The sequence below is a fragment of the Pleurodeles waltl genome, chromosome 4_2, assembly GCF_031143425.1.
Source record: "Pleurodeles waltl isolate 20211129_DDA chromosome 4_2, aPleWal1.hap1.20221129, whole genome shotgun sequence".
Taxonomy (NCBI): domain Eukaryota; kingdom Metazoa; phylum Chordata; class Amphibia; order Caudata; family Salamandridae; genus Pleurodeles; species Pleurodeles waltl.
In genome coordinates, this window is record NC_090443.1 from 347,116,502 (window position 1) to 347,143,695 (window position 27,194).

The 27,194-nt window shown below is 44.8% G+C and overlaps 1 protein-coding gene across 4 annotated transcripts in view; it reads left to right on the forward strand.

Moving 5' to 3' along the window:
* Nucleotides 1-27,194, forward strand: part of ARHGAP29 (Rho GTPase activating protein 29) — a 279,984-nt gene that overhangs the window by 127,009 nt on the left and 125,781 nt on the right. The gene's annotated exons all lie outside the window — the stretch shown is intronic.

Below are 27,194 nucleotides of genomic sequence, written 5' to 3' on the forward strand. Positions count from 1 at the left end.
TATTCCCTTTTGCACGTTTGGAAAATTATAATGAAAGTAACAAAGAAGCTCAGAGAAGCGGATGTGGAAACCCCTGCTCCAAAAGCTCTGTTTGCCTTTATGGATTCACAGAATGAGTTTGTGGTTTTGCTCTTCAAACCTTTCCTTCGTTCCTCAGCGGAAGCTTTAAGAGGCAACAGATTAGTGCGCTACTGCTTCAGGGTTTTGTTTTGCCAATTAGTATTTTCTGCCCAGCAGGAAGTTGATGCTGACTGAGATTACAGACCTCTCAGGCCCTTTGCAAGTCTTGCATAGAAAGAGGTCCCCTGTTTCAGAATTCTTGGTTTAGCAGTGCGGTTCTGAACCTCACCTTTGAGTTTGATTGCGTCAAAATAAAATGCAGGGAGTAAAGTAAATATTGTAAGTGATGAAATGAAGCAAGAAGAGTGTACTAGTGTGTGTTAAATTTGTGTATTTGGCCAGTGTGTGTGTTAATTCTTTTTTGGTGTGGTTTAAATTTTTCTTAGTTCGTAGTCTACCAGAAAGACACCTTGGGGACATTAAAAAAACTGACATAGGAATGCAATCTGTGTCGCTTGCCATTGGCTTTGTGGTTAATAACTCACATTTTCTTGCTTTCCATTTGATGGCTTTATTTGCTTTAGGTTGTCCAGCTTGAGTTCATACATTCCCTTGCCCAAACCCTTTTAGCAGTATCCAGTGGAGAAGTGTGGCTCAGTGGTTAGAGCGGCAGACCCTGATGAAGAAATCTGGCCCAGGACCAGGGTTCAATTCCCGCCTCGGCGGGTCTTGGGCTCAATTTCCTCGGACCTGATAATTCTCGCATCAGTGCCTAATCTAATTCATGGGTCCCTCTCTGTAACTCTGGGCAATAGCTTGCTTAATCTCCACAACGGCCCCAACAGCGCTGGGATGCCTTGCTTCACCTTGGAGGCTGCCCAGGAGTGGGCACCTCACAGGGAAAAGCCAGGAGGGGTTCCACAGTGGTATGCGTACAGCGCCTTGAGACCCTAACGGGTGAGTAGTGCGCTATACAAGTACGAAGTTTATAGTATCCTTCGGAGTGCTTTCATTCTGTAGATAGGCCTGTAAATCTTCTTCTTATCACCTCACATTTGCTGTGCATTCAAAGAAGGAGGTCAAATGTCAGATGCTGTCTTCCAAGGGCACTTTTTTACTTTTCTTTCTCTCTTAAAATTGAAAGGATTTGTGACAATCTTGCTGGGTATTGGTGGTAGGAACACTTTTTTTTGTAGCACACTATAACATTTAAGTAATCTCTGTAAATATTTCAGATTACTTCAGAATTAGGCACACAAATGAAGCACATTTTTTTTATTTCTGAAGCGTGTTGGAAAAAAATGCTTTAGCATGGCCATAACAAATCATTACACTCAGTGATTCAATTTCCACACATTTTCGTCTGTGCACGTATAGTTTTATTAGTAAAACTGTAAGTCTGTGCAAATGAAATGGTCATTTCAATTGAAAATGTGATGTCTGTAATGGCAGTATGCTTTCACGCAATTAATATTCTACGCTAATATATTCTACTCTGCACCACTCCACACAACTCCACTCTGCACTTGCTACGCCACTCCAGTCTACCATGTACCATCGTATGCCACTGCACTCTAGCCCATACCAAACTACTCTGCCCAGCTCCACTCTGTGCCACTGTCCTATTTGCCACTGCAACACTGCACTATATGCCACTGCACTTAATGCCAATACACTGTATGCCAGTGCACTTTACTCTTTAACACTCCACTCTATGCCCCTGCCCTCCACGCCAATCCACTCCGCTTTACTCTGCACCACTGCACCCTGTGCCACTGCACTGTACTCCACTTTGTCATTACCCTTGTTGCCACTCTATACAACTTCACTCTACCCTCCACCACTCTACCCAGCTTAACTCTGAAACAATCTACTCTATACCACTGCACTCTACTCCACTCTTTGCTACTGCAGCCTGATTGAGACTTCTAGTGGCAGATTCCTTTCCGTAGAATTTCCCCTTTGGCACCTGTCTCCATACAGAGATTTTTCTTCAATCATTAGCCCTGCATGCCGTCATGTGGTGTTGGTCGACTCTGCATCCATTGCTGGCATCATGGTCACCGGATATGACGTCGCATATAGGTGCCACCCTGGTGCGCTGACGTGAGTTCTTTTCACGACAGCCTATGCGCAGATTCGAAGAGAGCTACCTCTTCAGTGGCTTTTTGAATGGCCTTTTGACTTATTATTGAAGCTTTTGACTTCTTGGTGCATTGAGGATATCATCATGGAAGAGCGGTTTCAAGCCCTGTGACCAGATGATGTCCATGACGGATCCGCACCTCATGTGTCTGTGGTGTTTGGAGCACGACCTGATTTCATGCTCTGAGTGCGGGCCATGAACCCGAAGGCTTTGAGGGAGTGGTCCCTAAAGCTACTCGTGGTCAGGCGCTCCGCATTGCTCCCGGTTGCAAGGAACGTCCCGAGACAGCTCGCGGAGCACTTACCATTATACATCGTCCCAGTCAAAATTTTTGGGACACTCGGGTAAGCATAAAAAGTCAAAAAGCACAAGCGTTCTTTGACTTCACCCTGTCTGTCAGATTATACAATGCAGGAGAAGGAGCATCTGCGTTCTAGACCACTGTCCTCTGAGCATACTTATGGGTCAGCTCTGCACTTCTCGGAGTTTAAGAGCCAGAGCGCCCCCCTCCCCCCCCAAATGATATTCTATGAGGCCATGTGCCTCATCTTTGGACAGTCTGCCCCTGTTGGAAGGCTTTTGGGCCCCACAGGGTCGGCAGGGGCCCCATTGGGTTCCATGCTTGCAGCTTTGGCCTCCGCTTTGGAGGGTGGCGGAGTAACCCTTTTCACCATTTTTGTTTGTGGTGTTTGGTCAGTTTGAAATTCCAGTCTTCTCTTTCTCCTAATAGGGGGAAGGGTGCTTATCTTTCCTGTCCCCTGCTGTATAAAAATACGTTTCTGCGTATGGTCTACATCGGTGGATTGCGGGTCTTCCTCAAACCTACAGACCCTATTTTCATAACTTCGCAGCTGCCACCAGATTCTGTTGTTGTAGGAGCAGCTAGGAAAAGGGCCAACTCCCACACATCTGGGGACGCACCACCCCCAGATAAGGAAAGCCGCAAGTTCGATGCAGCTGGAAAGAGAGTCGCAGCACAAGCTGCAAACCAGTGGTGCATCGCTAACTCACAGGCACTTCTTGCGCGCTATGACAGAGCCCATTGGGATGAGATGCAACACCTCATTGAACATCTACCCAAAGACCTACAAAAGAGGGCAAAGCAAGTGGTTGAAGAAGGACAGAACATTTCAAACAACCAGATACGCTCCTCCATGGACGCAGCAGACACAGCTGCAAGAACAATAAATACATCTGTGACCATCAGAAGGCATGCATGGCTACGAACGTCTGGGTTTAAACCAGAGATTCAGCAGGCAGTTCTCAATATGCCATTCAACGAAAAAGAACTGTTCGGTCCAGAAGTGGACACGGCGATTGAAAAACTTAAAAAGGACACGGACACTGCTAAAGCCATGGGCGCACTCTACTCCCCGCAGAGCAGAGGAAATTACAGCACCTTCCGCAAAACACCCTTTAGAGGGGGGTTTCGGGGTCAGGCCACACAAGCCAGCACCTCACAGGCAACACCATCCAGTTACCAGGGACAGTACAGGGGAGGCTTTCGGGGCCAATATAGAGGAGGGCAATTCCCTAGGAATAGGAAAATTTCAAAGCCCCAAAACCCCTACAACTAAGCAGTGACTCACATGTCACTCACCCCCTCCACACAACACCAGTGGGGGGAAGAATAGGTCATTATTACAAAGCATGGGAGGAAATCACTACAGACACTTGGGTTCTAGCAATTATCCAAAATGGTTATTGCATAGAATTTCTACAATTCCCTCCAAACATACCACCAAGAGCACAAAATTTATCAAAACATCATTCCGAGCTCCTGGAGATAGAAGTTCAAGCACTATTGCAAAAGAACGCAATCGAGTTAGTACCAAACACACAAATAAACACAGGAGTTTATTCACTGTACTTCTTAATACCAAAGAAGGACAAAACGCTAAGACCAATCCTAGACCTAAGAATACTAAACACATACATCAAATCAGACCACTTTCACATGGTCACACTACAAGAAGTGTTACCATTGCTGAAACTACACGACTACATGACAACATTAGACCTCAAAGACGCGTATTTCCATATACCAATACATCCATCGCACAGGAAATACCTAAGGTTTGTATTCAACGGAATACACTACCAATTCAAGGTACTGCCTTTCGGTTTAACAACCGCACCAGGAGTCTTTACCAAATGTCTAGCAGTAGTCGCTGCACACATCAGAAGGCAGCAAATACATGTATTCCCGTATCTAGACGACTGGCTAATCAAGACCCATTCGTTAATAACGTGCTCACACCACACAAATCAAATCAAATCATACAAACCCTCTACAAACTAGGGTTCACAGTCAACTTCGCAAAATCCAACATTCTGCCACGCAAGGTACAACAATACCTAGGAGCCATAATAAACACAACAATAGGAGTAGCCACTCCAAGTCCACAAAGAATTCAAAATTTCAACAACATCATACAACGCATGTATCCAACACAAAAGATACAAGCAAAGATGATATTACAACTCCTAGGCATGATGTCTTCATGCATAGCCATTGTCCCAAACGCAAGACTGCACATGAGGCCCTTACAACAGTGCCTAGCATCACAGTGGTCACAAGCACAGGGTCACCTTACAGATCTGGTGTTAATAGACCGCCAAACTTACCTCTCGCTTCTATGGTGGAACGATATAAATTTAAACAAAGGGCGGCCTTTCCCAGACCCAGTGCCACAATACGTAATAACAACAGATGCTTCCATGACAGGGTGGGGAGCACACCTCGATCAACACAGCATACAAGGACAATGGAACGTACATCAAACAAAACTGCATATAAATCACCTAGAACTACTAGCAGTTTTTCAAGCACTAAAGGCTTTTCAACCAATAATAGTTCACAAATACATTCTTGTCAAAACAGACAACATGACAACAATGTATTATCTAAACAAACAAGGGGGGACGCACTCAACGCAATTGAGCCTGCTGGCACAAAAGATATGGCGTTGGGCAATTCACAACCAAATTCGCCTAATAGCACAATTTATCCCAGGAATTCAGAATCAACTCGCAGACAATCTCTCTCGAGATCACCAACAGGTCCACGAATGGGAAATTCACCCCCAAATTCTGAACACTTACTTCACGCTCTGGGGAACACCTCAAATAGACTTGTTTGCGACAAAAGAGAACGCAAAATGCCAAAACTTCGCATCCAGATACCCACACAGGCAGTCCCACGGAAATGCCCTATGGATCAACTGGTCAGGGATATTTGCCTACGCTTTTCCTCCTCTCCCTCTCCTTCCTTATCTGGTAAACAAACTCAGTCAAAACAAACTCAAACTCATATTAATAGCACCAACTTGGGCAAGGCAACCATGGTACACAACGCTGCTAGACCTATCAGTAGTACACCACATCAAACTGCCCAACAGGCCGGATCTGTTAACACAACACAACCAAACAATCAGACACCCAGATCCAGCATCGCTGAATCTAGCAATCTGGCTCCTGAAATCCTAGAATTCGGACACTTACAACTTACCCAAGAATGTATGGCAGTCATAAAGCAAGCCAGAAGGCCATCCACCAGGCACTGATATGCCAGTAAATGGAAGAGGTTTGTTTGCTACTGCCATATTAATCAAATCCAACCAATACACCCAACCCCAAAACATGTAGTGGGTTACTTGCTTCACTTACAAAAATCTAACCTAGCTTTCTCTTCCATTAAAATACACCTTGCAGCAATATCTGCATACCTGCAGCCTACCTATTCAACTTCCCTATATAGGATACCAGTCATTAAAGCATTCATGGAGGGCCTTAAAAGAATTATTCCACCAAGAACACCACCTGTTCCTTCATGGAACCTAAATGTTGTCTTAACTAGACTTATGGGTCCACCTTTTGAACCCATGCACTCCTGCGAAATACAGTTCCTAACATGGAAGGTTGCATTTCTCATCGCCATTACCTCTCTAAGAAGAGTAAGCGAGATTCAGGCGTTTACAATACAAGAACCTTTTATACAACTACACAAAAATAAGGTCGTCCTAAGGACTAATCCTAAATTTCTACCAAAAGTAATTTCACCGTTCCATCTAAATCAAACAGTGGAACTTCCAGTGTTCTTCCCACAGCCAGATTCCGTAGCTGAGAGGGCACTACATACTTTAGATGTCAAAAGAGCATTAATGTATTACATTGACAGAACAAAGAGCATCCGGAAAACTAAACAGCTATTTATTGCATTCCAAAAACCTCATGCAGGAAACCCAATATCAAAACAAGGTATAGCCAGATGGATAGTTAAATGCATCCAAATCTGCTACCTTAAAGCTAAACGACAACTGCCCATTACACCAAGGGCACACTCAACCAGAGAGAAAGGTGCTACCATGGCCTTTCTAGGAAACATCCCAATGCAAGAAATATGTAAGGCAGCCACATGGTCTACGCCTCACACATTCACCAAGCACTACTGTGTAGACGTGTTATCCGCACAACAAGCCACAGTAGGTCAAGCCGTATTAAGAACATTGTTTCAGATTACTCCCACTCCTACAGGCTGAGCCACCGCTTTGGGGAGATAACTGCTTACTAGTCTATGCAAAACCTGCGTATCTACAGCGACAGATGCCATCGAACTGAAAATGTCACTTACCCAGTGTACATCTGTTCGTGGCATCAGTCGCTGTAGATTCGCATGTGCCCACCCGCCTCCCCGGGAGCCTGTAGCAGTTCGGAAGGTACCTTCAACTATTTGTATATATATTATTTTAACCTTAAATAGGTACATACTTAGTCACTCCATTGCATGGCCACTATTACTACAATACAACTCCTACCTCACCCTCTGCGGGGAAAAACAATTGAAGATGGAGTCGACGCCCATGCGCAATGGAGACAAAAGGAGGAATCACTCGGTCCCGTGACTCGAAAGACTTCTTCGAAGAAAAACAACTTGTAACACTCCGACCCAACACCAGATGGCGAGCTATGCAAAACATGCGAATCTACAGCGACTGATGCCACGAACAGATGTACACTGGGTAAGTGACATTTTCATTATTCAGAGTCCTAGGCATCCTCGTCCCAGTCCTGGATTCCCTCCTTCCCTCCCTGAGAGAATGAGGACAATGAAAACAAGCATTTGTAATGTAATTGATCTCGCGTTTGCTTGTACTAGCACTATTAGCATTATAAACTCCTGACCGGACTTTTCTTGCTACATAAATTGAAAATGAGAAGTAAAACAGTTGACATAAGCGAGCTCATTCAAAGCACAGTGGACTCCATGAGCATGAAGAAGAAATACAAAAGGAAAAAGAATTTCGATTGCAGTCAAATGTATGACAAAAGTGCAATTAGCCATGTAACAGTGTGGATGTCCAAGGCGGTAACCAAACGGCCCAAAGGAGAGACAAACGTAAAGCATTTATGAATGATCAAGAATTTTTGCAGGGCAAGCCCATGAACGAGTGATAGTGATGGGCGTGGTTAAAAGCCTAAATAGATAACACTTTGCAAAAGCAGCACTTGTGCGCTGCGATGCTCAACCTAAAAATATGTTTTTGCTGGTTACAACAGTAAGTGACATTATTTTAACCACAACGTTTGGTAATGACTGGTTCAATTCATGGGCAGCCATATTTTTGGGGCATAATTTGTTTATTTTAGCTTTGGGTGAAGTCTGTGTTTTTGACACAAAGTGCTCCATGGTTAGGACTTGAGACGAGGAAAACTATGACTCAAATAATGAAGATTACCGATAAGTAAATGATTATTACCACAGATGAAGCACTGGTAAGTACGTATGCACCAGCTGTACAGTTACAATACTTTTCTCTTAAATATGGCTGAGGCCTACAACCAGTGTCTACACATTAAAGTCTTTCCCACTCCACAGATTTATTGTGTTATATATATACATTTTGTAAATAATCATTACATGCCGGTTTTGTTTGTTTGCATTCGGGAATGTTGTTTGAGTTTACAGCAGGGCATGTGGATGAGATTTGTATATAAAATGGCAGTCTAAACAGACAAACTATTTATACACCAGCATGCAGTCTGTTTTGCAGTGTTTGCTGTTGATGATAATTATTGGAAAATCACAGGTTATATATTTTTATGCAAATCCGCCACTGTTTAGGCCCAATTTGTGTAAGACATCACACATGTTAATTAATTATCTTTTTGCTGTATTTAGTTGGTACTACAGTTTGTGAACGGGCTTACGTGGAGGATTTGGAAGGGTGCTTCATCAATGAAATGGGATTCCATCCTTTCGGATGAACCTTTTTCACATGATAAACCAATCTAACATGAGTAATTTGATTTGGTGCTAAGCACCTTACTACTGGCTGTTAGATCTCTGACTGGAGCGACAGGGAGAGGAGGAGACAGTGCCTTCATTAAGCAGGAGTTCTCGGTGTGGAAGGGAGATGTGCACAAACAGATTGGGTCACCGAGGAGTCTACCTTATATTTTTCCGATAATTCTAGGCGCAGCTATATCTTCACTTTTATTATATTCCGTATCGCAGGCTGTGTCACGCATCTGAATGTACTATTCCATTCTCCCTGTAGACCCTTCTTTTTTGATTCTGTCATCTTATTTAAAGGAAACTCCAGGTGAAAGCACCCAACAGGAACTGCACAAGTGAACGCCTTTTAACACACACCTAGCTCCTTCGCTAAAGGTATTTGCTTATTCTTTGCATACTTTCTTAACATTCTGCTCAAATATATGAATTTCCTGCAGAGTTGTACTCTTCATACATATTTGAGTTTACATTCTAGTGACTTCAGGGTGGCAAATCTGTAACCCTTAGAATGGAAAACTATTACTATCAGCTCACTTCTCCCGTGATCGCCCTTTCATGGGTACCAAATAAGGCGAATCCTGGTGTTGTCTGGTAATTACATTTGTCGCTTTCATACTTATGTGAACATAATTATTTAACCCATGATTACTTCGCAAGAGAGGGCAAAAACCTGGTCACTGAAGGACCTTGGCATATGACGGTACTGGGATATGACAAAAGGCGACAGAGAACTAAATGTGGTTGTCAAGGTCCTGTGTTCAGATGGGTAGACTGTAGTGAACGACCACTGTAATTGCATTCCAAGGACTTTTATTGCTGCTGACATAGTCTTGTTGTTAAGATGGGATGTTGGGAACAGATTACATTCCTCTACCAGAGTAGTAGTAACCAGTTGATTAATCTTTTTTTTAGGGTCGCTGTTGTAGTTAGAAAAGGGCTTGGAGCCCGCCCGGTGCTTACCATTTGTCGGCTTGTATGGCACTCTTCTTTACAGGCTTGTAATTGGTCGCTGCTGGCATAACATTTCAGTTCCTGTCCGTTGAGTAGGGATCAAGCATTGGTTAATGAAACTTAATCATTATTGTCCGCTGCTCCCGGTGTGATTGAGGTACTACTTTTATTTTAACTTCCAGTGCCCAGCAAACAGAAGGCATGTGACTGGCAAAACGTGCTCAGCACGACAAACAAAATGTATTTTCTGTAGTTAACCGTTTGTTTTATTTTACAAAGTCTTCTTTTCTCACTTTGCATTTGTGTTTTGTTTTGGCTTGTGTGCGCCGTTCTCAAAAGGTGACTTGTGTTCTAAATATTACAAAGCTACATTGTTTATGTGAAATTTTCGAAATTATGCTTTGACACATAATCATGCAGTGTACCACCCAGTCCAACAAACTCCAATCCAGTGCCCCCACTCCAATCCAAACCACTCTCTCCAGTCCACTCCAATTCACGCCAATTTGCCAAATCCACCCCACTCCTATCTGCCTCGCTCATTCCAAAATAGTCTACTCACTACATTCCAAAATAGCCTGACCCACTCCAATCCAAAGCAATCTTCCCCACTCCAATCCAAAGCAATCTTCCCCACTCCAATCCAAAGCAATCTTCCCCACTCCAATCCAAAGCAATCTTCCCCACTCCAATCCAATCTGCCCCACACCAATCAAAAACAATATGCCCCACTCCAATCCAAAACAATCTGCCTCACTCCAATCCAAAACAGTCTAATCACTACAATCCAAAATAATCTGCCCCACTACAATCTGTCCCAGTACCATCTAAACAATCTGCCTTGCTCCAATCTAAAACAATCTGCCCCACTTCAATCCAAAACAATCTGCCCACTCCAGTCTGTCCCACTCTAATCCAAAACAGTCAGCCCAACCTAAAAATAAAAAAGTCCCATTCCACTCTGCCTTGCTGCAAACCAAAACAATCTTTCTCACTTCAATCCAAAATAATCTGCCATACCCCAGTGTTAGACCTGGCAGCTTTTTGGCATGCCTCCCCTGCCTTTTTGCCTTCTGACCTAAAGTGTTTATGGTATGCTGGGCTCTGTGCACTTAACCTCTGCGTATTAGTGCTAAAGTGCAAGCGCTCCCTATATAAATTGTACTGTTGATTGTCACATCCATGATTGGCATATTTGATTTACTGGTAAGTTCCTAATAAAGTACACTAGAGGTGCCCAGGGCCTGTAAATCAAATGCTACCAGTGAGCCTGCAGCACATTGTGTCACCCACATAAGTAGCCAGGTCTCATACCTGCCACTGCAGTGTCTGTGTGCAGCTTTAAAACTGCCAATTCGACCTGGCAAGTGCACCCACTTGCCAGGCCTAAACCTTCCCTTTTACTACATGTAAGGCACCCTTAAGGTAGGCCCTATGCAGCTCCATGGGTAGGGTACAGTGTATGTTAAAGGTGGGACATGTACTGATGTGTGTTACATGTCCTAACAGTGAAATACTTATAAATGCAGTCTTAGCTGTTGCAAGGTCTATCTCTCTGATATGTTAACATGGTGGGCTGCCTTTAAATAACTTTAACGTTCTGATTCCCTTTGAGAGCAGATAGAAATGTCGAGTTTGGGGTCTATGAACTCACAATTTAAAAACACATCTTCTAGTGAAGTTGGTTTTTAGATTTAGTTTGAAAATGCCACTTTTAGGAAGTAGGCATTTTCTTGCTTAAATCTTGCTGTGACTCTGCCGGTTTGTGGATTCCCTGTCCGGGTCAGTTTGACAGTTGGGCTGTTTACACCTCTCCTCTAGACAGCGACACAAAGGGAGCTAGGGTGTAGACTGCATATCCTGATGAGCCACCTGTGCTAGAGTGGAGGAAGGAGTGCTCACTTATACCTGAAAGGACTGTGCCTCCCCTCACACAATGCAGTCTCCAACCCCCTGGTGTGTGTCTGGGGCCTGGCCTGGACAAGGAAGGATCTTGCAAACAACTGAGACTTTTCTTGGACGTTTTCCAACATCAAAGGCAGAAAGGGGTATTAGTATTGGACCCAAAACCCCTGGCTTTTAGAATCTTTCTGAATCAAGAAGAACCTCTGCCAAGGAGAAGAGTTGGAGGAGTACTGCCCCTTTGCTATGTGTACTCTGCTGGGTTGGCCTGCAGTTGCTGCTTCTGCCTTAAAAGTGAGCAAAGGATGAACTTTGCTGTGTATCCTGCTTGAGAAAGTTCTCCAAGGGCTTGGAGTAGAGCTTGCCTCCTGTTGGAAGTCTCGGGGATATTAAAGACTTCAGTTTCATCCTCATACAGCACTGGGAGCTATGTGCTTTGTGCTGTTCACGAAGAAAAACTACGACGCCGTCAACGACACTGCTGGCCTGCACCGTGACCTGCCGATGCCGCACTGAGTTGCACTGCCCCGCTTTTTGCACTACAACCCTGGTCTCACCGATGCTGCCATCTGACGCCGCCACTGAGCCTCTGCTTGCACTGTGAACTGTGGGCCCCGCACTCCAGCATCGCTTTGCTCACACAACGGCCTGAGCATCCCCAACGGCGACTCTCCTGCCGACATCGGCGCACTGCCTGCACTGTGGCCGGTGGACACCGCTTGTGAGGTACATGAAGCACCGTCCATCCTGCAACGCAGCCCTGGCCCACCAATGGCAGCACCATAGATTCCAGTGTCATCACCAGGCATCCCTGCCTGCACGGCAACCCGTGGACACCGCATGGAGCCGTCCCGCACAGCCAACTTGGGCATACAGAGGACAGATCTTCAGCAATTACGATACTGCCTGCACAGTGACCTGGTGACACTGCACGTCGCACCACCCCACTTCAAACCGCAGACCTCGTCTCACCGACAACAGCCGTCGTCGTCACCGAGCCAATGCCTGCACCATGATCTGTAAGCACCACACGTCACATTGTCCCGCTTCGCATCACGGCTCTGATGCCATACACGCCAGCACTCCTGACTTCATCAGCCCGGAGTTCGATCCGTAACCCATGTGACTTCAAGGGCCCGACAACCCCTACTTAGACTCTGGAACCAACACCACTATACCACTTTCCAGGTCTCATCGCAAGGATCACAACACCCTGCAATTCCAAAGGTACTGTTTGTGGGCCTTCCTGACACCGTAGCTGGCCTGTGACGCCGCAGCCAGCCTGAACTGTTGGTTTTGTTGATCACGATGCTTTGATAGTCCCAGGTGCAGCTATTGACTTCAAACCACCACAGTCCACCCCACAGTAATCCTGTCCACTCTAATACACCCCAATTGCATGCAAGATGCTGTTGTAATTAGAAAAGAGCTCACAGGCTGCGCTATGCTTACCTTTTGTTGGGTTGTGTGCCGTTTTCTTTACAGCCTCGTAATTGGTGACAGCTGGCATATAATTCCCATTCCTGTCCATGGAGCAGGGACCAAGCATTGATTCAACGTAATCAGTGTCATCCATTGCGCCCAACATGAGTGAGGTACTATTTTGTTCTTTTTAACTTCTAGTGTCCAGCAAAGAGAGAGCGCATGACTGACAGAAGCGTGATCAGCAGGATAAACAAAATTCCAAAGTTAGATTTTCAATAGTTAACTTTTTGTTTTATTTTGCCAATTCTTTTTTTTTTTTTCTCACTTAGTGCTCATGTTTTGCTTTTGCTCCTAGGCATTGTTCTCAAATGATGACTATTATCTTGTTCTAAATATTATAAAGCAACATTGTTTTTTTCTTATGTGTAATTTTTGAAACAACGCTTTAACACATAATCGTACACTCCAATCCACCCTACTCCAGTCCAAACCACCCACCCAGTGCACTCCAATTCATCACACTCCAATCCTCCAAACCCCCCCCACTCCGATCTGCCACACTCAAATCCACACCATTCCTCCCTACACCAGTCCTAAACAATTTGACCCACATCAATCCAAAGCAATCTGCCTTATTCCTATCTATAATTATCTGACCCACTATGAACTGCCCCACTCCAACCCAAAACAATCTGCCCCACTACACTCCAGTCTGCCACACTCGATCCGATCCACTCCACCTCACTCCATTCCAATCCACTTCACTCCATCCCAATCCACCTCACTCCACTCCCCTCAGCCCACCAACCTCCAATGTGCCCCACGTCAGTATTATGCCCTACTCCAATACAGCAATCTGCCCCTCCCCAATCTACAACATTCTATCCCACTCCAATCCAAAAAATCTTCCCCACTCCAAAACAATCTATCCCTCTCCTCACGTCACCTCAATCCACCCCACTCTGAACTGCCTCACTCAATCCAAAACAAACTGTCCCACTCCAGTCAAACAATCTGGCCTACTCCAATCCAAAACAGTTGGCCCTAGTACAATCCAAAACAATCTTCCCCACTCCAGTTTGTCTCGCTACAATCCAAAAAATCTGCCACAACACAATCCAAAACAAATAACTCCACTCCAATATGCCCCACTCCGGTCTAAAGCAATCAGACCCACTCCAGGCCAAAACAATCAGACCACCTTCATTGTCCAAAACAATCAGCCCACCTTCCAGTCTGCCCCACTCAGTTCCATAGTAATCTGCCCACCTTCCAGTCTGCCCCACTCAGTTCCATAGTAATCTGCCCTCCTACCAGTCTGCCCCACTCAGTTCCATAGTAATCTGCCCCATTCTAATCTGCCCCACTCAGTTCCAAAGTAATTTGCCCCACTCAGTTCCAAAGTAATTTGCCCCACTCAGTTCCAAAGTAATTTGCCCCACTCAGTTCCAAAGTAATTTGCCCCACTCAGTTCCAAAGTAATTTGCCCCACTCAGTTCCAAAGTAATTTGCCCCACTCAGTTCCAAAGTAATTTGCCCCACTCAGTTCCAAAGTAATTTGCCCCACTCAGTTCCAAAGTAATTTGCCCCACTCAGTTCCAAAGTAATTTGCCCCACTCAGTTCCAAAGTAATTTGCCCCACTCAGTTCCAAAGTAATTTGCCCCACTCAGTTCCAAAGTAATTTGCCCCACTCAGTTCCAAAGTAATTTGCCCCACTCAGTTCCAAAGTAATTTGCCCCACTCAGTTCCAAAGTAATTTGCCCCACTCAGTTCCATAGTAATTTGCCCCACTCAGTTCCATAGTAATTTGCCCCACTCAGTTCCATAGTAATTTGCCCCACTCAGTTCCATAGTAATTTGCCCCACTCAGTTCCATAGTAATTTGCCCAGTTCCAGCCTGCCCCACTCACTCAATTCCATAGTAATATGCCCCGTTCCAGCCTGCCCCACTCACTCAATTCCATAGTAATATGCCCCGTTCCAGCCTGCCCCACTCACTCAATTCCATAGTAATATGCCCCGTTCCAGCCTGCCCCACTCACTCAATTCCATAGTAATATGCCCCGTTCCAGCCTGCCCCACTCACTCAATTCCATAGTAATATGCCCCGTTCCAGCCTGCCCCACTCACTCAATTCCATAGTAATATGCCCCGTTCCAGCCTGCCCCACTCTAAGATAATGCAATCTGCCCCAAACTAAAATCCAAGACAATCTGCCCCACTCCAATCTGGCCCCCTCTAATCCAAGACAATCTGCTCTACTCCAACAAAAAATCTGCTGCATTCCAAATCAATATGCCCCACTGCAAACAAAAGAAATCTGTCCTACTCCAATATGTCCCACTTCAGTCCAAAACAATATGCCACACTTTAATCCAAAACGATTTGCCACACTTTAATCCAAAACGATTTGCCACACTTTAATCCAAAACAATTTGCCACACTCCAATCTGCCCGGCTCTAGTCCAGTGCCGTCTGCCCGGCTCTAGTCCAGTGCTGTTTGCCCGGCGGCAAGCCAGCACCGCCTGCCCCAGTTCACACCGCCACAGTGCAGTCCATCTCACCCCACTCCATCCCAGTTCACCCTATATCTCAATTCACCCCACTCCAATCCATCACAATTCAGCCCAGTCCAATCCACCGCAATCAGTCTGGTCCACCACAGTCCAACACTCCAGTCCAATTTAACACTGTGAAACCCACCCACTCCAGTCATACCGTCGCCACTCCAATTCAGTCCATCACACTCCAATCCAACTCACGCCAATCCAACCTATCCCACCCCAATTCAGTTAAATGCAGTCTGCCTCACTCCAGTACACCACCTCACTCCAGTCCAATCCACTTTAAACCACTGCAGTCACATCCAGTTCACATTAACCCACCCTAATCCAATCCTATCCACCCACACCACCTTAATCCATCCTGTCCAATCCAATTGATCCCACTCCACATAAATCCAATCCACCGCACTCCACACCAATCTAATCCTCCCCACTCCAGTCCATCCAACTCTAGTCGAGTCCACCCATTCCAATTTACCTCACTCCAATACACCCCACCTCAGTGAAAATCCACCCCACTACAATACACACCACGTCAGTGCAATCCACACCAATCCAACACACCCGATCCTCCACCCCGCTCCAGTTCACCCCACCTGAATTCAATCCAGTCAGCCCCACTCCAAACCACCCACTCCACTCTAGTCCAATCTACCCACCCAGTTCAGTCCACACCACTCCAGTCAATCCACTCCACCACATCCACTCCACTCCACCACACTCCAGTCCATCCACTCCACCCTCCCCCAGTCCAATCCACCCCACTTCAGTCCTCTATAATCCATCCACTTCAGTACATTCTAATCCACCCACTCCCAATTTGCCCGACTCAAAATCACTCCACCCCACCCCACCGTAGTCCTATCACATCAGTCTAATCCAATCACCCCACTCCAATCCATCCACCCTAATCCAATCACCCACTCCAATCCATCCACCCTAATCCAGTCGACCCACACCAGTCCACCCTAATCTAATCACCCTATTCCAATCCACCCCACTCTATTCAATCCACCCCACTCCACCCTATTCCATACCAGAACACTGCCACTAAACCATTGAACTCTTATCCACTCACCTCTGACACTCTACTCCCCCACTCCTGACATTAATTTTTAGCCAGGCTGAACACCCGCCACACTGATGCACAACATGGCAAAAACACATTGCCAAAGCCAGTAGTTCTCTTATAGGTGAGACCTTTTGATTTTGCAATGCTTGTTTCTTTGACCTTTTTTTTTATTTGTTACTATAGATTCACTTAGATTTAGATGTTGTAGAGTCCCTGAGGTAAAGGGAATGTTTTTTTTGAGCCAATGGATACTGCTTTTAGTTTGAGGATGTTGGGAAGACATCCATCCAGCCTGGAAGAGGCGCTAAAGACACGGAATGAGAGCAAATTCAGTGGTGGGCCAATTTATTTCTAAACTTCTACTGGGCACGTGTCATGTGGTGGTTTGCTTTTTACTGGAAGGATATTGATTTGGGATTTTAAGAGGGGCTGAGAGTAGAGTTGACAGTGATGTGGGCAGGTGTTTTTACTGGTAGGCTGGTAGGTAGTCTTGCAGATGGGGACAAATAGGATTTCATGGTCAAGACCTTGGTTTGTGGTAACTGTTGTTAAAGGATCTTTGAGTAGGGTCCTGGTGTGGTGTGAAGGAAGTTTAATGAACTACTTCAATGCCAAAAATTATTTTCCAGGTAAGGGAGAAGTTTTCTTCCAAACCAGGAGATTGGGATGGAGATAGATAAGGTAAATTTGGTCCAGTGAATCTGTTGGCGAGGGAATGGCCTGTAACTGTGGTTAAGGGCAGGGCTTTAGGTTACTGCAGAGTGTTCGCAACACTGACAGTGGGTGGACAGTTCTTCATCGGAGGCCATTGAGGTCCTTTTTTACGCTAGTAATGTCATCTTTAGATGATATATTTTGCTGTTATTTATATGCATTAACAATTTTATGGATGTCAGAAAAAATGCTTTGTAACTAGGAATCTGTGCAGATGATTAACAGTAATTTAATAGTTAAGAGAAAATATGGTTAACTGATGATTGAGTATTCATCAAGTTGCACTGCATAGGATGTTCCAGTGTAGAGTGGATTTTTTCCAGGACGTGATGTACACAGTAAATGTACAGGAAGACCAAGCCAACCTCTAGGCAGATCCATTTGAATTTGCTTTAAGACTGCTTGCAGAGTGAGAAAATAAATGGTGTTGGAACAGAATTTGTGAAGTTGAGCAAAGTGTGTAGAGCACCCTGACTGGAAATTAAAATCAGCCCTGGCACAAATGTTCAGTTCAAACTAAGCTCAAACGGCAGGAGGCTGCAACTAAAATTGAGTATAGCTGCCTGGTTGGGTCTTTTCAGCCCAGCCATCTATGAAAAGCAGCCCACTGACAAAACCCCAGTGTCAGAATGGCAAGGCTGACCATGAACGGGAGCCCCGAATAGACGTGCATAGTGACTGCACAGGTGTCAGTTGTGCTTGAGGAAACTTTACTTGCACTAGTAGTTGTCTCCATAGTGGACCACACCTGAAATAGACTCCCAAAACATATATCAATAAAGTACCCATAACCTGCAAGATATACTACATCTCTGCATGCTTCACTCTGGTTCTCACAAAATCCCAGAATGTTTTGAAAGCTCAAATTCCAGAGAAAACCCAGCACTAGAAGGCCATAGATATGGCAGATATTTATTTTTCAAATGCCAGTACACAGTGTTTTTAAAATATAAAGTCACTAACATTCTTTGGTTTTACCTATCCATAAATATCTAGCAGCAACTAAATAGCAAGCAATAATAACAAAACCCAGACAATTCAAATTCCCTTTGTCATTATTAAATAAAAACATCAGTCAACGTTCAGTAGTGTTGTACGATAAACATACTCTGTATGATTCAGTAATATGTGAGGCTGCCTTAAGCAGCAATAACTTGAAGTAAATGTTTCCTGTAGGAGTTGAGTCTCGCACCACAAGGAGGAATTTTGGCCACTCATTTAAAAATTGTTTACGCTCTGTGAAATTGAGGGCATTCATTAATGTCTCTTTGGGTCCCACCACAGCATTGTGATAGCATAGAGAGCTGAACTTAAACTTGGCTATTAAACTGATTTATTTTCTTCACAGACAGTCAGTCATAGATCTACTGGTTGTTTGGAGCATTGTTCTCTTGAATGGTCCACCTTTGGTTAAGCTTCATCTCTTGGACTGGCAGTCACATCTATTCATTGGTATTGTGCTCGTATAAAGACATATCAGTAGTAGACCTCATGATTTTGAGGTATTGATGTCCTGTGTCTGCAAAGCAGGCCCAAATGGTCACCTCTCCCCTATCATTCATATCTGTTTGTATGAGGTTTTTGTAGTGATATGAAATGTTTTCTCTTTGCCAAACGTTGTCCATTACAGTCCAACAACTTACTTTAGTCTTCGGTTTCAATAGGACATTGTTGCAGAAGTCCTGTGGTTCGTTCTGATGATGATTCATACACCGAAGTCATGCTGCAGTATTATTTGGGGAGAGAGTTTTTTTTTTTTTCCAGATATCCTTCTTACTTATTTGGTCTTTTCCTAATGGTAGAATTATAAACTCTTAATTATTACCCACTGTTGGATACTTCTAGCTGAAGATTCTTCACCTTGAGAATGACCTAGGTGCCAGACTTGTATCAGATATTTTTCTCAGCATTGCTCCCCCATCCCAACAGGTGGCATCGTGCTCCTCCTTGTCGACTTTGTCTCGACCCAGAAGTGACACCGGAGCCAAATATATGTGCCACCCCTGCACTCCGACTTCAGTTCCTTTTTTCTGCACCTTCAGACACTGATCCAAAACTCTCTTGCTTGACTTTTTCTTGTGTTTGACAAATCTTTCTTCAAAATTTTCCTTAAGTGCAAAGGGCCTTGTCCCCTCTGAAGACTACGGGGTTTAAACCTTGTAGGAATTCTCGCAAGCAAATGTCTGTGGCAGACCCCATTGAGGTATGTCTCTGGGGCCTATGGTCTTTTCGTGGTGCGAAATCCTGCGAGAACTCTGCCCAGAAAGAATCTCAAAGTGAATTGGATCTGCAAAGCTCGGTTTGCTAAGCACCGTCAAAAGGGCGCAGAAAGGCTGGTCCTGGTTGAAGTCAAGGAACAGACCCATTCCCTTTTTTATGCTATTCCCTAGATAGATCCTCTTTGCAGGTAAGTCCAAGTGAAAAAGAAACATAAGTCAAAGAATGACTCCATCATCCCATCACTCTAGACCAGTGAAGTCACTAGGACTTCAAGGTGCCTCCCTGTCTCCTACTGAGAAACTGATTCCAAGACTCAGCCCAATACAGCCTGAATTTCTGGGTTAATTGGTGAAGATGCAAGGAGTAGAAGTTTCCAAGGAAGCAATGTTGCGCATCCTTACAGCTCCCTCTGGTGTGCCTTTGGGCCCCATGGATCTAAGAAGGCCTCTAGCTGGATTACAGTTGGCAGATCGGTCCTTAACCACGCCTACGCCTCTTGACTCAATTGCAGGGTCTCCCCCCACCCCCAACTCCACCCCCTGACTGCAGAGCAGACATCCAACCGAACTTTAAATCAAGCACCATGATCCATTCAGGTTCCAAGCGTTTTAATGCTGATGCTGAAGGAAGAACCCTTTGTCATAACAGATTATAAGACAAACCCTACATGACCTTGACCACGATCTCACCCTCCAACCTTTGACACAGACTGCCCTATCTCATTCTAACTCTGCAAGAACATTGCCACTACCTACGACGATTCACATTCCTTTTGCCTCATAGTTTGAACACAGTCAACATGGTGAAGCTGGACATGACTGAAATGATGTGTTCCATTATTATGAGGACCGGTTTTACATGGATCTTCAGGAGGTCAGTGGGTAGACTCCCTACTTTGCCCTTACACTGAAGAATCTGCTTCTTTTGTAGTTGTGATCAGACACACAACTCCCATCTATTGAAGTTAAGACTAATGTCCTGATGACGTTTCTTCAAACTTGGCAGGCTTCCTCAGAACTGCTTATCCCTTTCAATGAAGACCTAGTAGACACACTAATGGGCAAGTGAGCCAAACTTGCTCTTGCCCACCAATAAATAGACAAGAAGCCAAAAGAGACAGACCTGCCTCTGGTAATCCTTTCCTCATGCAACTCTTTACTCCTTAAAGTTTAGTGGTCCAGGGATGCACAAATGTATTAAACCCTAACTCCTTCCAGCGCCTCCAGATAGGGAATTCAAACATATGGCAGTATTTGGGAAGAGGGTGTATTCCTCGGCCTGCCTTGTCCTTTGCTCAGTCAACGGCAGCGGCCGCCTGTGTTGATATTCGCATGCATTATGGAATATGGTCAGCAAGATCAGTCTCTGATGAATACAATGCCAACCTTGCACAGATCATTCAAGATAGTCAGGACGCAGTGAAATAAGTCATCCACTGTGGGCTGACACCGGCTGTTTGGACAGGGCAGTCTGATGCTTCTGGGCCATGTTTGGTTGAGAAACACAGGCTTCTTGAGTGACGTTCAGGATCACTCGTGGACGTGTAAATTTATGGCATGTCTCTTCAGAGATAAGTCAGGCTTAGCTGTGGGGTGCTTCAGGGAACGTTGGGCCACAGCATGCTTCCTTGACCGTTCTGTGCCTGTATGCCAGCATCCCAATAGTTTCACCCCTTTGGGGGCTTTGAAAAGGCAGTTGGTCTAAAGACAATGCCAAGGCCCACCTCTACATCTGAGGATGCTCCCCCACCACTCTTTTTGGGTCTGGTTTCGGAGATCAGACTGATAATATCCAGGCTCTCATGGGTAACCCACTGATCATTTTCATATCCCTTCTGCCAACATCAGCCAATAGCTTTAATTTCCCTTCAGTGGCATATGGCCATCTCATTGGAGGCTTGATAAGTTATTACCTCCTCTGACAGGTTGGTGCTCCCCGTAGTCAAGCAAGGATGTGCCCTTCCATTCTTCTCCGATCTGCCACATATTTCACCTACAGTAGAGCGTCTGTCAGAAGACCATTTGTCTGTTTTACAGTAGGACATTCAAGCTCTTTTGGACAAAGGAGCCACCGAGTGGGTCCCGGCATTTGAAATAGGGACTCAATGTTACTCCCATTACTTCTTAGTGCAGAAGGACAAAGAACTTTGTCCTATTTTACATTTTCTCAATCATAATTTCTTCCTGAAAAAGGACACATTTTTTATGCTCACTTTGCGCAAATCCTCTCTACTCTGGATCATTAGATGGTGGTACTGGACCTTCTGAGTGCCTATTTTCACATTGTCACCCTGAAGTCCCACATGCATTACCTGCGGTTCAAGGTGAGGAGAGAGCATTTTCTTTTTTCTGTTCCCCTTTTCAGCCTTACTGGTTTTTACAAAAATAATGGCAGTGGTGGCAGCACATTTCCGGAGGTTAAGAAAAGCTCAATGCCTGGCTATTGAAGGCACTCGCCACAGTCAGTCACAGTCCATTTCCAGATGAAAGCAAACCTCCTAACATCTTTAAGATTCTCAATCAGCATGCCAAAGTCACATCTGACTTCTGTGCACAAGCTCCTATTCATCTGAGCAGTCCTCAATATGGTGCAGTTTTGAGCTTCCTCTCCAGTTCGTTTTGTCCAGGTCATTCAAGCTCTGAGCCAGATGTTTGAGCCTCTGTCCTGGGTCTCGGTGGGAGTGGTTCTGAAACTTCTTGGTCTCCTGCATCCTGCTTGTCGACTGTGCCAGACGACAAGTGGGTGCTGTAGTGCGATTGAATGTCTTCATGGGTTCGACACCTAAGGAACTAGTAAGATTTTATCCAGGTTTTAGAGGAGACTGCAAAAGACTTTGTGGTGGCTGCACATCTACATTTGGACCAGTGGCAAACCCTTCTACCCCTCCCAGAACTGATGACAAATCAGACGATTTACTGTTAGATTGGGAAGATCATCTGAAAGAGGTGGATATCTGAGCACTCCTGTGACCAGCAGAGACAGTCCTCCACATCAGTCTGTTTTAGTTGCAGGCTATTTGCTTGGCGTTAAAGGCCTATCTACCTTTTATCAAAGGGAGGCTGGTCAAGATCATTGATGCCTAGCAGGTCACAAATGGCAGCTTACAACCTGAGTTGGAGCAGGGTGTCTTCCAGCAATGGGGAGAACCATGGTTCAATATAGTCGCTACTACTAAGCAACTCTTTTGCATGCTTGAGTTCCCAAAACCACTTTCTGAGATGTGCATTCCAACCACAATGGCACTTGGTACTTCTGTACACCTTCCGGCCTGTGCTTATCCTGCCCACAGTTTTGAAGATGAGGAACGACTGGATCCAATTCATCCTAGTACCGCCGAATTGGGCCAGGAGAATGTAGTACCTGGAATGCCTGAGCATCTGTCCTCCAATGAAGCTGCCTCTTCGGGAGGATTGTCTGCTGCAGCAGCAGAGCAGGGTCTTATACCCGGGCCTGCATAATTTACACTTTTATGCATGGAGATTGAGGTGACGTGACTGTTTTTGGCCTTCCTCCTGAAGTAGTGGAAGTCATTCTAGAAGCCAGTAGTCATTTCACATAAACGTTGTTGGATGCTGAGTTAGATTTGTTAGCTGGTATATTTCGTGCCAGACACATCCAGGCAAAGTTGCTGAATGTTTTGCTTTTTGTGTTGTCTCAAACACAGCAAGGCCTTGCAGTGGGCACTGTTAAAGGTTGTCAGGACTTTTTGCGTTTACCAGACCAATTGTCCTTATTTAAGGAAAGACCCATATCTTTTCACCCAGGCCGTGCTGCAGTGGGACATAAATTTGTCTTCACTTTTTTATGTGTACCTCATTGAGCTGATATGCAGCTGTTTGCATCTACTAACTCTCACAACAGTCTTCCTCATAGCGATAACTTTAACTCATTCCATGAGTGAGCTTCAGACTGACTGATTATCCACTGTACACCACCTTTTTCCCTGAACAAACTGGCGGCGTTGGAGTTTGTGATACCTTTTCATGTGGGACAACCTATCACCTTCTTTGCTCCAACTCACCCTTTGAAAGAGAAATTTCTTTATTTGGTCCCCAAACAAGCTTTGAGTTTTAAAAATTGATCGTGCCAAGGGCTATTGGGTGGACGATCAGCTCTATAAGGGGGTTCTATGGCACAAAGTAAGGCAAATCGATCGAAGTGGACCATATTGGTAGTCCTCTGTATTAAAATCTGCTATTCATTGGCCTAAGAAGCAGCCTCCAGAAGGTCTGAGTGCTCAGTCCACCAGAGCCAAACCTACTACCACTTGGTTGGCATGCAGAGTACCTGTCTTGGGTATCTGTCAGGCAGCTACATGGGCGTCAGTGCACAGGTTCACAATGCACTATTGCCTCTGCAATCTGCTTTGTTGGGATGAGCATTTTGCCTATTCAGTACTTCAGGACTTTTTCTACAGCCCTACCACCTTTGAAAGGTTCTGCTTTGGTATCTATTTAAAAAGTGAGTACTTTCGGATAGAAGTATCCATCAGAAGAGCAAGTTACTCATCTTCGGTAATGCTTTTTCTGGTGGAAACTGTAATCCTGGATTCTTCACCACCCTCCAATCTTCCTATTCTGTGGAATGATCTAATTTCCCATCTTAAAAAAGGTTCTAATTTACAAATCCTTCAAATTTGCTGTTGGGCTTTGCGCCTGAGGGCGTGGACTACGTTATGAAAGCAACTTGCGCAGGGCCAGCTTTAGGGGGGTGCGACCAGTGTGACCACCCTGCTTGGAGCAGGATTCTGAGGGTCAGCACTGACTTTGTTTGGGAGGGGAGGGGGCGAGGGTTTGTTTAGACATAAGTTTGATATAAAAGCACCTGCTACGGAGTTCCTTGTGTCCAGCTTTCAGGCAGCAATGAAAATGTCAACATAATTTGGGATTAATGTGCCTGCTGGAGAGGAGGAGTGGAGTTTTCTCTAGTGGCAGTATTGACCCGCCATCATTTTGGCTGCGTGGTAGTGAGGATGTCCGAGGAGGTCATGAGGGGAGCTCCAAAACAAATTGTCGCACTGGGTGCCACCAACTCTAAAAACGGCCCTGAATTCATGCAGGCAAGCGTGGGTAGTGCTTAAATGTGACTTCTCTCCTCACTGCTTTCTGATTTTATGAATCCAGTTTGGTTCCTCGAGATATTAATTTGAGAAGGCTGCAGTAAGAATATCCACCCGAAAGAGTGTTACAGAAGGCAAGTAGCTTCTTCGTCTCAACGTTTTCTTGACTCCTTATTTTCTGGATTTTCTTCTTCCTCTTGAGTTTACTTCTCCCCGGAGCATAGCTCTTACCATTCTTGTGATTGGACGACTTGTATCCTTACACTGCTTACATTCAGTGAACCGCTGTCACCCCTGTGTACGTCTCCAGGCCTAGACACCCCTCCCTCCCCCAAAATCCCAGCCCTTCACACACTCCATGTTGGTCCCCCACCTTGTCTGTTGCTAATCCCGTCTCTGCTTGCCTGGTTCATTTTTTTTATTTGATGTTTTAATTTTTATTTTGTAATACACACCTTTCTCCCACCTGGAGCCTCTCTTGCTTCACCAGTTAAATAAACTATAAGATGTTTTTCCTTTTTGACAAAGCTGTTAAACATAGGCAACACGCAATGGCAAAACAAAACGGTCACCTAACCTTGTTCAAAGGTGATGAGACCTTTTTTCTTTACCAGTACTTTTTCAGCCTGTCAGTTGCTTTGAGTTTTGGTTGGATTGTTGCCTTATTTTTTTATACCAGAAGGACACCAGGATATTTTCGGTTAGGTCTATAGACTTCGAAGATTGAACATTGTTTTAGAAACCGTTAATGACCTATGAAGATGACTGATAAAGCCTTCCTTTACCTGACAGCATTCCACTAGACTGTCCAGGCTAAAGACCGCGCAAGGTCTTTAATTCCTAAGGCAAGTGTAGTGGAGAAAAGATGACTTTATTGGGGGTTATGTAGCATCTCGTACGTCATTACATTTATAATGCATATGTTTATTATGTTACTGGTTTGGCTATCATTTCTAGTCCACTGCTGATTTGAGGCAGCAGCAAACAAATGACTTCCAAAAGTAGGATGTTAGTAATTGTCTAAGCATATTCCATAACTGGTCCTCCTTATCATGGATGATAGGATGTGAGTCCTCATATGTTTACATTTATGCGGTTTCGTTTGTCATGGTAACATAGATTTGTAGAGGCCTGTACTGCCATATCCACATGGCCTCACGGAGCTTTCTGCTACTATCTCGTGCATATCTCGAGGATTTCGTTACAAGCTGGGGTCTGTTCTCCGTTTGAGTACTATCAGTAAAGTCGGCGTGGATAATAAATTCAGTGTGTGTGTGTGTGTGTGTCTAGTGTGGTCCTGGAGGTCTTTACCAATTAAGGAGCATGCTATTCGAAGGGCATATGCATTGTCCGGCTTGAGTTATGTTTATCGAGAAACAAATTATGGTTTTGATTGTTGATTGTTTGAGTTGGGGCTGTGGTGACCTCGGTGATAGTAATAGCCATCTATATGGCTATGTATGTGCAGTGTTTTATCGATGCATAGTAGTCTGTCGTGTGCTTTGTCGAATGTTGTTCATTAGTGTGCTAAAATTGCTCTAATTGTATGTTACATTCACAAAGCTCTTCACACCCGGTGCATCTCCAGAGGTGTGTATTTTGTTTATTTTCATGTGTAACTGTTGTAAACGTGCTGATACCTAACTATTTGGACTATCGGCACTCCGTTGGCCGAGAGTGGACTAAGTACAGGAAGTGCAGAATTATTAGGCAAATGAGTATTTTGACCACATCATCCTCTTTATGCATGTTGTCTTACTCCAAGCTGTATAGGCTCGAAAGCCTACTACCAATTAAGCATATTAGGTGATGTGCATCTCTGTAATGAGAAGGGGTGTGGTCTAATGACATCAACACCCTATATCAGGTGTGCATAATTATTAGGCAACTTCCTTTCCTTTGGCAAAATGGGTCAAAAGAAGGACTTGACAGGCTCAGAAAAGTAAAAAATAGTGAGATATCTTGCAGAGGGATGCAGCACTCTTAAAATTGCAAAGCTTCTGAAGCGTGATCATCGAACAATCAAGCGTTTCATTCAAAATAGTCAACAGGGTCGCAAGAAGCGTGTGGAAAAACCAAGGCGCAAAATAACTGCCCATGAACTGAGAAAAGTCAAGCGTGCAGCTGCCACGATGCCACTTGCCACCAGTTTGGCCATATTTCAGAGCTGCAACATCACTGGAGTGCCCAAAAGCACAAGGTGTGCAATACTCAGAGACATGGCCAAGGTAAGAAAGGCTGAAAGACGACCACCACTGAACAAGACACACAAGCTGAAACGTCAAGACTGGGCCAAGAAATATCTCAAGACTGATTTTTCGAAGGTTTTATGGACTGATGAAATGAGAGTGAGTCTTGATGGGCCAGATGGATGGGCCCGTGGCTGGATTGGTAAAGGGCAGAGAGCTCCAGTCCGACTCAGACGCCAGCAAGGTGGAGGTGGAGTACTGGTTTGGGCTGGTATCATCAAAGATGAGCTTGTGGGTCCTTTTCGGGTTGAGGATGGAGTCAAGCTCAACTCCCAGTCCTACTGCCAGTTCCTGGAAGACACCTTCTTCAAGCAGTGGTACAGGAAGAAGTCTGCATCCTTCAAGAAAAACATGATTTTCATGCAGGACAATGCTCCATCACACGCGTCCAAGTACTCCACAGCGTGGCTGGCAAGAAAGGGTATAAAAGAAGGAAATCTAATGACATGGCCTCCTTGTTCACCTGATCTGAACCCCATTGAGAACCTGTGGTCCATCATCAAATGTGAGATTTACAAGGAGGGAAAACAGTA